Raw genomic sequence first — 12037 nt, 5'->3', positions numbered from 1 at the left:
TATTTACTTGGTGCCTTGCTTCGCGTAGGACAAGGAGATGATCTAATTATATTGAGCAACAAATGTTTTGTATATAAATACCGTGTTATTATGTTGCCTAACTAAGCATTTTGGGAATAGGTCAACATTATATTCGAACTTTCGCCTTTAGGGTAAACTGGACGGTGCTGGATAAAGCCCACGCGGGTCCCATAGCAAATGTAAACCTTGAGTTACATTGCCTATTGAAATTTAGGATGTAGAACGTTTACAAAAAGGCTTTTTGTGAAGTTCTTGACTTCATTTTCACGATACTTCGTAGATTTGTACATCGATTATTTAAGCATTTCTGGACAAATTTGCATGATTAATTTTTGGTTTTCGTTAGGGTAATATACTTTTAAATTAGTACTGATGCCATCTGTCGAGAATCTGATGATGTGGTCTCACTATCCCAGAGAAATCGAGAAACCCTCAAATTCTTAGCACTTATTATGTTTATTTTGGCAATCCAAGACGCGGGGCCCGTAGCATTTGCTGTCTCCTGCTATATTGCTAATACGGCACTGAGTTTTACTAAGTAGCAATAATATATAGAAAACAAATCCTGGGAAACGCGGAGGAGGAGAGCAGTTATTATGAAGATGCAGGAAGTCTTAGAACACATTCTTAAGAGGTTATCAGACAAAAGGAGTTCTGTATTAATCGTGGTATGTGAACAGGCGACGCGATACCATGAAACAATAACGTATGCAGCCTACATTTGGGGATGTTTATCTACAAGGAAATATTTAAGAAATGTGTCGTACGGTCACGGGACTGTGTGAGCGGAAGCGGACGATTTGCTTGAGTCAAGTTGCGCTTTTATTATCATAATAAATTCTCTTTCATAGTCCACAGTGACTTTAATGTGGGAATATATTTAAACAGTCAGAAATGTCGAGTGTTCCGCCCCATACTTTGTTTCAGTCGATACATTGTGTAGTAAGTACAAATTGCAACGATAACTAGTATACACCAACACATCGACACAACTATCGCTACACAATATCCCTGTGTGGGTATTCCGTAGTAATGTGCATAAAAACGTTTGTTCATTACGCACACATTGGTATATACTATAAATTATTGTGTCGGTATATGTAAGAATTTCGTAAAAGATTTTATGAATAAAAACAAGGGTAGAGATAAAAATAATACTTAACAAACATTTAATAAATCGAACAATGAACGATCGAGCTACACAAATTATACCCATACAAATATATCTAAAGGAATCTTCTCGTCGTATATTTATGTTATTGAATCCATTACAATATTTCGAAACACTTATTAATTGCACGTTTGGCGTAATGGTTAACGCTTTGAATCTTCAGGCAAAGTGTCGCAGGATCGAACCCAGCAACAACGATTTCTTTTTGTAGAATTTATCAAATATTTTTAAACAACATCTAATTCTAAATTTCTAATCATTCGATACTTGAGTATTAAATTTGTAATGTTTGTGGCGACCACGGAACTCTCGGGTCATTTTATTTAGCCCGTTTATAAAGTAACTACCGTCAATTCTTTAAATATTTTCCAAATCACCCAACTTACAAAATAAAATTATATTCTTAGTTGTCAATTTATGAGCATTTCATTTTCATAGTTTATTGCTACATAATTCGTGTGTAAAGCTCAACATGTCTCAACACTTCACAAATTTGAAAAAGGCAGAAGTAATTATTTTGCACGAACAAAAGATAGATCTTTTGTTTTAGATAGATCTTTTCTTTAGTTAAATAGAAAGGCGCTTAACGATATCGGTGAGTAAATAAGATAATTATTATGTTGATATTCTGGGTAATTGATTGAATTAATTATTTTCACTTATTTATTTAAAGTTCTCTATATTTTTAAATAAAAAAAATTATTAATATTAATATTTGAATAATAAATACTTTTTTATTATTATTGATGAATTTATTATTAAGAATAAATAATTATTTAATTATTGTTTAATAAATTTAAAACTTAATCTATTTTAATTTATATTAATAGGATACTAATAATAATATTTTCTTAAATATCCTTATAATGGATAATTTTTTATTAATCCTGTTGTAACTTAAAGGATTTTAGTAGCATTTTATTACTGTGTAAACCTATATATATATATGTTGATTATAAAATATTGTATAATTATTGTGTTTACAAATAAAGCTACTTGTAGTTATATTTTATTCCTATTGATAAATAACTTTATAGAGTTTCGTGGTATTTTAAATAATATATTTTTGTTTAATAGTGTAAGTCCGTGCAGTTATGGGTGCGCAGATATGCGGAGACTGGTGATATTGAAAATTGCCAAGCTGGGCCGAAGCCGAAGGCAAATTCGTCAGCCCGGCACTACGACATCATAGCCAGGCATAAGGTTGATCCCTTTTTCAACGCGCACTACAGCAACGGCACTCGATGTCTTCACGTAAACAATAAGGAGGCACCTGCATTCTGGTTTAAGGTGCAGGAAGCCACCCAAAAAGATATTACTGCCCACAATGCACCAGGAACAGCGATAAAATTTTGCCAGAAGTTTTATAAATTTTGATAGGGCTAATAATGTGGTTATATTTACCGATGTAAAGAATTAATTTCATGCTAGCAGCATAAAGTTGAAATTTATTTGTATTGAATTTTTTTGGGTTAACGCTGACTTATATCGATTTCTGAATCAGTTACTGAGCCATCAGCCAAATTATACATAGTCCAAATTAACTACAATGTTTATATTTTTAAAATAATATTATAATGCAGTCTAGAAAATACGGTGAAGTGATGTTATTGTTATGCGGTTAGAAATTGTCATAATTTCTTTCTATTCAACATGTTGATTCACTTCACTTCTCATTTTAATAACTTATGTAACTGCTGTTCAACTAATTTGAAACATTACCTATATTTACGCTCATCCTTAACCAACTTAGAATATGATTCGAAATGTTATAATGTTAAAAACTTATTTGTATTAATCGTCACATTTTTTGCTAACATATTGCCCACTCAATATTGAATCTTATAGCCACCGCCTTAAAACACAAAATGGAGAATTCTAATAACAAAAATTTGCTAATTTCAAGAAATAACAATATTTACTGTGAAGCGGAAATTTGGAAAAATGTTTTAATTAAATTTTTATAATAATTTTACTTTTTTATACATTTTTAATTTTAAATTTTAATATTAAAAATATATATATATATAATGTTTCTTATTGTTTAATAATAAGTAATATACAATATTAAAATTTAATTTATTATTATTTAATTAATAATAAAAATTATTATTTAATAATATTTTTTTTTGTAATAATCATTAATTAATAAAAAATTGTTTATGAAAACAATTAATAACATTTTTTATTTGATTTATATCCAATATTTATACTTTATTTCTATAAAAATAAATTATATGTAATAAAATAGATATCGTATCGTTATTTACCGACTTAAATGCTTCTTTTATAGTCTGATTTTATTATACAGAAAACAAAAAAGAAACTTAACAAAGACAAACAACGAAATAAAATACATCTAAAAAATATGTTTTGCTGGTTTCGAACCCACATCGGCGTAGAGGGAAACGATTAGAGCAAGCTCGTTAAACCACTCGTCCACGAGCACTACGTCTAGTTCAGTGAAAATGTTGAACCATATCATCAATTGTAAATATTTTTAACCTTACCCATCTATTTAATTATAAAAACACATATACCGACACAAAATTTATAATATATACCAATGTGTGCGTAATGGTCAAACGTTTTTATGCACATTACTACGGAATACCCACACAGGGATATTGTGTAGCGATAGTTGTGTCGATGTGTTGGTGTATACTAGTTATCGTTGCAATTTGTACTTGGTGATAGTGATAGTTTACTAACAGTGCTTCATAAATAACGGCTTGTTGACGTAAAAACGTGTTAACTATCTAGCAATTAGTCACGACTGTCTAATAATTAAAACTAAAAACATTAGAATAACTCAAAATACAAAAAAGAAACGACTTTTATTACCTAAGTATAGTTTATGTAGTTAAAGAAGCTGATATTGTCTGCATAGAAAAGAACGCTAGGAAAGGTGCCTACGGAGTACCTATGTACATTTTTCAACATACTGAATAATGTTATGGTTTTGGGCTAGCTAAAATGTTAGATCTCTGAAATGGATGATGTTAGTCTATTTTTTTACGTTTTAGGTTTATCACAGTTACTTACTCTTACTACTTACTCCCTATGAATAATCGATAATGTCAATAGTTCATTTTCATCATTTCGTTAGGAACAGACAAAATATACCTAAAGGTAATTGAATCACGTGCCTAAATAAATTCAAAGAGAAGATATAAAAATACAATTTTTGTTAAGTGGTCCTTATAACGTCGAGGTCGTTTGACTTAAGAGATGCTTCTTTTTAAGAGCTTTTATCTTCACAAATACTTGATGAAGTTGTTAAATAAGCATTTTGGGAAGTTGGCCCAAGTCTCAGTCTGTCAGTCACATAAACAATGGTTGTTTAAGTACTCTACCTCATCCCCTTTTATCGAACGTCATGAAATCACGACAAAGAAAACAACATGTAACAAAATGCAAGTAAATAGGTGCATCCTTATGCTATTTAGTAAGATTATGGTATACTTATAGCAACTTTGTATCTTAGTGTTATTAAAAAATAATAAGTGAGACGTTTTTTCTTCGGTCAATGAACTTCATACTAACAAAGCATTTTGTTGCGATTAAAACCGTTTAGTACCATACATTTTGTCAATTTTTGACTCAATTATGGATCCGTACTCGATTCTAGATGAGTCAGGCTTAAAAAATACGTCCTAGGCCGTAATTGATTGATTGGCCACAATTATGTATGAGTAATGTGGTAGTAATAATAAAATTATTTCATAAAGTGAAATGATGTAGGGTCGTCGAGGCAGGACGTGCAATCCTGAGCTATTATTCAGTCAACGGCAACGCTGGCCCACTGGTTAACGACACACGACGACTGGCAGCAGACCCGACGCATTGTACCTCAGTATCACGAGACTAACACGTGAATATTTCGAATTAATAAAGATTAAATAAAATATTAGTGTTGCGGTGTACCATAGCGGCATGAAAAGCGGCGTAGTGGTGTGCTGGGACTATTACCGACAAAGAGCCACATCACTATCACCCCCTAGAAGTGAAAGAATGTTCGCGTAAGTTTTTAAATTAGCTACGTGCTACTGAAGTGTTTACGAATCGATCACGGGAGCGGAACAAATAAACGTTTCACGTGTTTTGTAGACACTTCGGTAATTTACATTTATCTTTAGCTCTGTGTTTATTTAAATGAGCTGTTTGTCTCATTATGTTATCATAACGTACCTGTTGTATTAAGTGATAATGTACCCATTTATAACTGTACCTTCTAATTTAGAAAATTTTAATGCGTATATTATAGCGTAACCTACGTATACGATACGATTAACATGCAAACAAGACGTAGATATATATATTTTTATTATTAATATTTTGCAAGGCATTTATTTTACTATTCACAATCTCTATTCATGTTTTGAAATATCAATATATTTATAAAATAATATTAAAATCACCTTGAGGTGTTATTTCTTTGTGTGACAAACTCTTCCTGCTCAAAAGCACACGGCGTAGTTGTCTACTCTCAATGATCTTAGACGGGCCATCGGGCTGACCGATCCGATCTCTTAAAATATTTTCTTTCGACGTTACATTAATTTAAGGGATAACTTAAAAATAAAATTATCGGTAAAAATACTCTATTATTATTTATTTTTTTCTCCGGTGTATGTTTTCAGCATGTTTTTCCTCGTCTGGAAAAATAAATTGAGGAGAGAGTTTGAACTCGTGTCATTCCTTACAAAGCTCTAAATTCGCTCTGCGCAATTCTATTTTATATCTTATCAGAGGTTTTATAACTTTTTGTTTTGTTACATTGAAGCCATGTCCTACTCTCACTTCAATCCATTCATTGCTGACTATAGATCTATGGAACCGTTCAAACTAGGGTAAGGTACCTTGTGGATACTGGATAAAAACGGACCACACTGGGTTTCTTAGCTATGTCGAGACGGTTGATGACTAGTTAAGATCATCTGCATTAACATCAACGCAATAACAATTAGGCACATGTTCATTTAACTTAGTGATACATAAGTAGTTGCGCTATTGTATATTACATAATACCTATTCATTATGCGACGGTAGGCATCTACCCAACAATATGTAAAGAATTAAGTAGTAAGTAGTAAATAAACTAGATCTTATCATATTTGTTATAGAGACTAGCTAGACTTTGTGTTGTAAGTATTCATGTGACGTCTACATCGGGATGTAGATATTATATTAAATGAAGGTTATGTTTGGTCAAAACCATTGTATTCTATTTCCAATGCCAGACCTTTGTATGAATCACAATTTACAGGAGTGATATATTAAAGGATATCTTATTGAATGCAGAACAAAACAAGACAATTTGAAATACTTTACTTCAGATACGAAAGTATATCTGCGATCACTACGGAATAAAATATTAAACAATAAATTTGTTAGATATGCGCTTGAGGTTGGGATGCGCGGTGTCATTTTCCGAGTTATAATTGTACTTTCTAAGATTACTTAGACATCACTGAAAAATGGCGAAGAAAAATATCGCGAGTAAACCTGCGATTTTTAATTTCTAATTAAAAGTTTTGACATCGTTAACCCGCATTGAGCAAGCGTGGTGATTAATGCTGAAACCTTCTTCGTGTGAGAAGATACATTTGGCTTCTGGCTTTGTTCTTTAAAACTTGTACTGTGTTTACTATAAAAAGAGCACCTTATAAATAAATTCAAAGTAAAACATCGCCAACTAATCTCCAACGTGATGATTATTTACTCGATTTAATTTTAATTATTTAAATCAACACGTTCTGTGTACAAGCACCATATCAATTAATCTGTTTGAGCTAGCTGCTAGCTGCTCGTCGATAAATAGACGAAGTTGTTCTATTTTAAACTGAAAGGCAAGCGTTGAATATATATAATTTGTCGCCAACTCTTGAGGGCATCATTTCATTAAGGACGTCGGGCATTCTGGTCTAAAATGTTATTATAATGATTATTTTATTACATTTATTATTTTTACTCGTCTACACGACTACTGTTTACCACCAGGCGAGAGATAACCAAACGCCATAAGAACTTATTTTTTTTAAATATTACTAGCCAAAGTCTTGGATTTTCTCCTGTGTCACTGTGCGTTTGCAAACATACAATTTACATACATATGACAAACAGACCCAACAATAATATAATTTGTGAATCACACAAAGAGTTGCTCCAAGAAATGGAGGCCAAGCACCATCTTTTTTATTCAATATTTTTCAAGAACTTAATTCAATGGACTTAACACCGTACTAGAATTACTTGTTCTAATTTTTTTTTTATATATAGTGTTCTAAAATTATCTACCACGACTTTAATGGGAGGTAATGTAGCGTTTGAAGATTACAATAGTAAATTAGCCATTAAAGCCGTGGCAGATACTTTTAAAGCTCCTTGTAGAAATTGCCTGATGTAGTTTAACAGAGACTGTGCAACAGACAGAGTTTGACTGCCCGGTTAGTGCGGTGGCTGGGTAACTTGCTGCCGCGCTACGGGTAGCGGGTTCGATTCCCGCACGGAGCAACTCTTTGTGTGATCCACAAATTGTTGTTTCGGGTCTGGGTGTCATGTGTATGTGAACTTGTATGTTTGTAAACGCACCCACGACACAGGAGAAAATACTAATGTGGGGCAAAGTTTAAAAAAACAGCGCTCTCTAGTAAACCTGAAATCACATTTTATGAGATTTTAGTAAATTAGTTGGATGACATAATTACTAATGAATAAGTAACTATTATAGGTAGTTCCGTTGTGTGTGTGTGTTCTGTTAATGTATTAGATATTTTATGTTAGTGATACTTTAAAAACATAAACACTTTATTTAAACTAGACAACAATTTTGTGTGATGCATTGATTTGATACACTTGACATGCAAACGTTACTATTACTTTTGCTTAAAATATTCAACGCTCAGTATATAAGTAATAATGAGGTGTGCACATAGTATTTACATATTACACCAGTACATAGCTACTTATGTATATCTCGTTAGCCTTCATATACTTTTGATCAACGAGGTGTCAGCGCTCTGCATTCTTTAGCCGTGAAAGTTACACTTCCTCTTTGTGGACAGTTTAAAAATAAACACCAATACAAGTAATAAATTATACTGACATATTTATTTTTGTTTAAACATACATAATTACCAAGTAACAATGACTTCTTATCGAAAGTTTGTATGGTATTGAAAGCTCTATAAGCTACGTTGTTAAGCTTAAGAAGTATTTAATTGTTGGTTTAAATATCAGTTAAATAGCGATACGTGTGTTCTAGAATGTTAGATAGAAGTCTTAGAAAACAACAGGACTGGTAATATAAACTTCCTCCTTCCAAACCTGTTGTTCTGAGAAGATGGATCACAATTCTAGGAACAGTGACACGCTAACACTATTTGTGTGATCGCGTGACGGTACTGGGTACGGGCGGTCGAGGAGCGGACGCTGTAGAGTAGATGATGGTCGAAATCGCAGCACGCACGCAGCCGGAACACTTGATACTGTCGTTATTGATAAATTGCCGCGCCGTCAATTTGCTGCTTAATCTGTCGCCTGTCGCGTCCACTGCAGCGCTGGCTCGCCACCACCACCACTTGGCTAATTTTCCAATGTCACTTTGTCAGGATAACTGATTGGTGCAGCTATAGACACGTGACGCGACACGTGCTTATTTTTTATGTGCTATTTATTAACGATTTCGTACATAGGATATGTTTGAGTTACGCTTAGGTATGACTCTTATGGACAGTTTTGGAAGTTGTTATACAAGATTCGAATGCTTTTGTGTACACTGAATTATATTTAAACCTACCAATGTAAGGTTTTTTATTTATAAGTATATTTAAATAAAGTGTCGATAGTCATTGTTCTTTTCATATTATGTTTAGTAAACGTACTGTTTCGAGTAACTGCAGTAAGTTGCATGATATTATCACTGGACTGCGATCACTATCACCCAATCCGGGGTCTTATTTACACCAATGGTTTTCGGGGCTTTGTTTATACTGCAAGATAAGCATACAATCAAACAGTTAAATAATCATCTCTTAAACTGCAAGCGAAGATGTTTTATACTGACTTCCGTTACGTCATTAAATTCCCAAATGTGTGATAAGACTTTGTCGCCGTAATTAGACAAACTTAATCATTACATAAACTATTCAATAACGATTTAGTTCCGAAAACAATTGCAATGGACTGGGTTAAGTCAACAAAACAAACAGAAAACTTTTGTGAAACGCTTGCATTAAGCGTTGTTTCGACCGGAGTTGTCTGGTCGAGACGGCCCATTCGTGCCGAAGCATGGCTCTCCCACACTTAAAATCCATATCGTACATATCGTATGAAAAAAATATTTCATGAAAGTTTGAAAGTCTGATAACAGCGTTAAGAATAGTTCGTAAGGACGTTGTATGAGACAAAGTCGTTGGTCGTAATTAATGTAAATATTAAAATCCAGTCGAGTCTGGTTTACACTTACCTGATTAGAAAAACGTCACAGAGAGGAGATGAACTATTTATATGTATGGTAGCGATGTTACGGTAATGTGCATAACGCCATTTGATAACTACTAGGCATGCAATTACTATTAATATTTTTTAATAAATACTTTTTCAGGCCTATGTATACCTGCGGGTATAGAAAGAGCAACTATCTACCTTTTCTCAAAGCACTTTGTCGTATTGTGTGTGAATTTTACTCTTAAATTCCGGCGAAACTCCACTGACGTAGCTCGTAGCGCGGATGTCGTAGGGCGTAGTACGCAGCCTTTAGGTTGTGGCGCGTAGTACGTAGGGCGTAGTACGTAGCCGTCACGTCATAGCGCGTAGTACGTACGTAGCTAACAGGACGTAGCGCGTAGTACGTAGCCCTTAGTTCGTAGCGCGTAATACGTGCTCTTAGTGCGTAGCGCGTAGTACGTAGCTCGTAGGACGTAACGCGTACCAGCATTTCCCTGCTTTTTATCTCGTAGACGTGCAACCGTAGACTTGACTGGTGAGTCGATCGCATGGAAAAGGTTTACAAAACTACACTTCATAGTCAAAATATATTGTTTTGCCGATATACAAGGTAATAAATACAAAAAATCGCTGCTACGCGCTACGTACTACGCGCTACGAGCTACGGCTGTGGTATTTCGCCGCAATTTGTGTAAAATTAGGGTTTATACATTTAGAACTGGGCATGTAGAGTAACAAATTGTCTTTATAGGAGAGCTGGCTACTTTTTGGATATTACATGGAGGATATTACATGAAAATGTAAAAATTAAATGTAATCTTTTGTAAAGTTATTCCAGGTCTGAGTTCAACGTGTATATGAAATTTTACACACACGGCACACGAGAAAATCTTAAGGTGGAAAGCCACGTTTAAGAAAAACAAAAAACTCCACTAATGAGGTAGTCAAACAGGTCAAACTAAAGTATACAGATAATGAAGTTTTCCTTACGATAACGAAATGATATCACATATACATTTTTTCTTCGTCACGGCGGCATTAGGTGTACTGAAACTACGTTTTTTGTTTTGGAAGCAGCTCTTTATCTTTGAATTTAGGGCTACTTACATGGAATTAAAAGTTAAAACAGTATTCCTATCACAAAGCAAATATTTTACTTATTTATGATAAAAGTGTGATGAACATTTTACGGTTACTCTTTACCTTTGTTCTCATTTGTTATGATTTATGAACTTGCGTGTTTTACTCTATATCAGTGTACGAACTAAAATGTTCACTTTGTATCACAATTTTAATAGAAATCAATTGCTTTTTTACATTTTTTCTATTTCTTTTCTATTGTAGACCCTAACTTATATCAATATGATATCAATTCTTGAGACTAGATGATGAAAGATGCTACGAATGTTTTTTTTTTTTAATATTATCCTTATTATATTTATCCATTTGAGGTATTTCATATATTTTTTTAAATGTAACTCTTTCATATGCTATGTGCCTCTATCTAATTATACAGGGCAAGTCTATCTATGCGTTACCTTTAAATGCGTGATGTGGACTTATCGCTGTACTCAGAGACATTCAATGATTATTTAAACTATTCCTTTGTATCGGAAACAATGACTAAGGATTGGGTTAAGTAACCATTAAATTAAGGTTAAGTGACATTATTCTGAGTACGGCGGTCTGTCATAATTTTTTTCGAAGAATACTCGACTCATCGCTTTATATCGATTTTGATGTTTGGTTTGTATAGAAGTATTAAAGTCAATCTCATCATCCTTTCGAAATACGGAATTGCAAATAGATAATGACAATATAATAATTGACCCAACCAATCGATAGAATCATCATTAAATTCTTTATACTAATAATTAAAGTGATAAATTATATTGTAATGTCACGTAAATACCTAGTTTTTATATTTATTGTAAATTACTTGTGTTTCTAAGACATTTTTACCTGTTTCTTTTTATATTTTTTTACTCGTTAGGTTTGCGTCTGTCGTAACTTGACTATCCTACCTTCAACCAACTTAAAAAAAAGGAAGGAAGTTCTCAATTCGTCGAGTTCTTTTTTCTGAAGTATATGATAGGATATGAACACGGCTTCGTGTGAGTTATTCCAGACCATAGCCTACCCCTGTTCTAAATTTTATCCTGATCTCTTAAGTCGTTTTGACGTAATTGAGCAACAAACATACACACAATCACATAGACGTACTATAATAATAGTAAGATTTTATAATTTATACTGTAATCGTGTTCGATTTTTAAACGGTTCTTGATCTTTAGCTTGGTCTGTCTGTTTGTATGTTTGGGTCAAAATTAGTAATTGACATTTAACTCCCTTCCTGCTGTCTGATTAACCTGATATTTGGCACACACTCTTAAC

The 12037-nt window shown here is 33.1% G+C and overlaps 1 protein-coding gene across 1 annotated transcript in view; it reads left to right on the top strand.

The window, feature by feature from the left end:
* The first annotated feature begins 4980 nt into the window (after positions 1-4980).
* Positions 4981-12037, top strand: part of LOC118274261 (synaptic vesicle glycoprotein 2B) — a 54737-nt gene continuing 47680 nt past the window's right edge. The window contains exon 1 of the mRNA XM_050705256.1: positions 4981-5214. The gene's annotated coding sequence lies outside the window, so the exon portion shown is untranslated. The remainder of the gene's footprint in view (positions 5215-12037) is intronic.

The sequence above is a fragment of the Spodoptera frugiperda genome, chromosome 3 (assembly GCF_023101765.2).
Source record: "Spodoptera frugiperda isolate SF20-4 chromosome 3, AGI-APGP_CSIRO_Sfru_2.0, whole genome shotgun sequence".
NCBI lineage: Eukaryota > Metazoa > Arthropoda > Insecta > Lepidoptera > Noctuidae > Spodoptera > Spodoptera frugiperda.
This window is presented reverse-complemented; position numbering and strand designations above follow the sequence as displayed.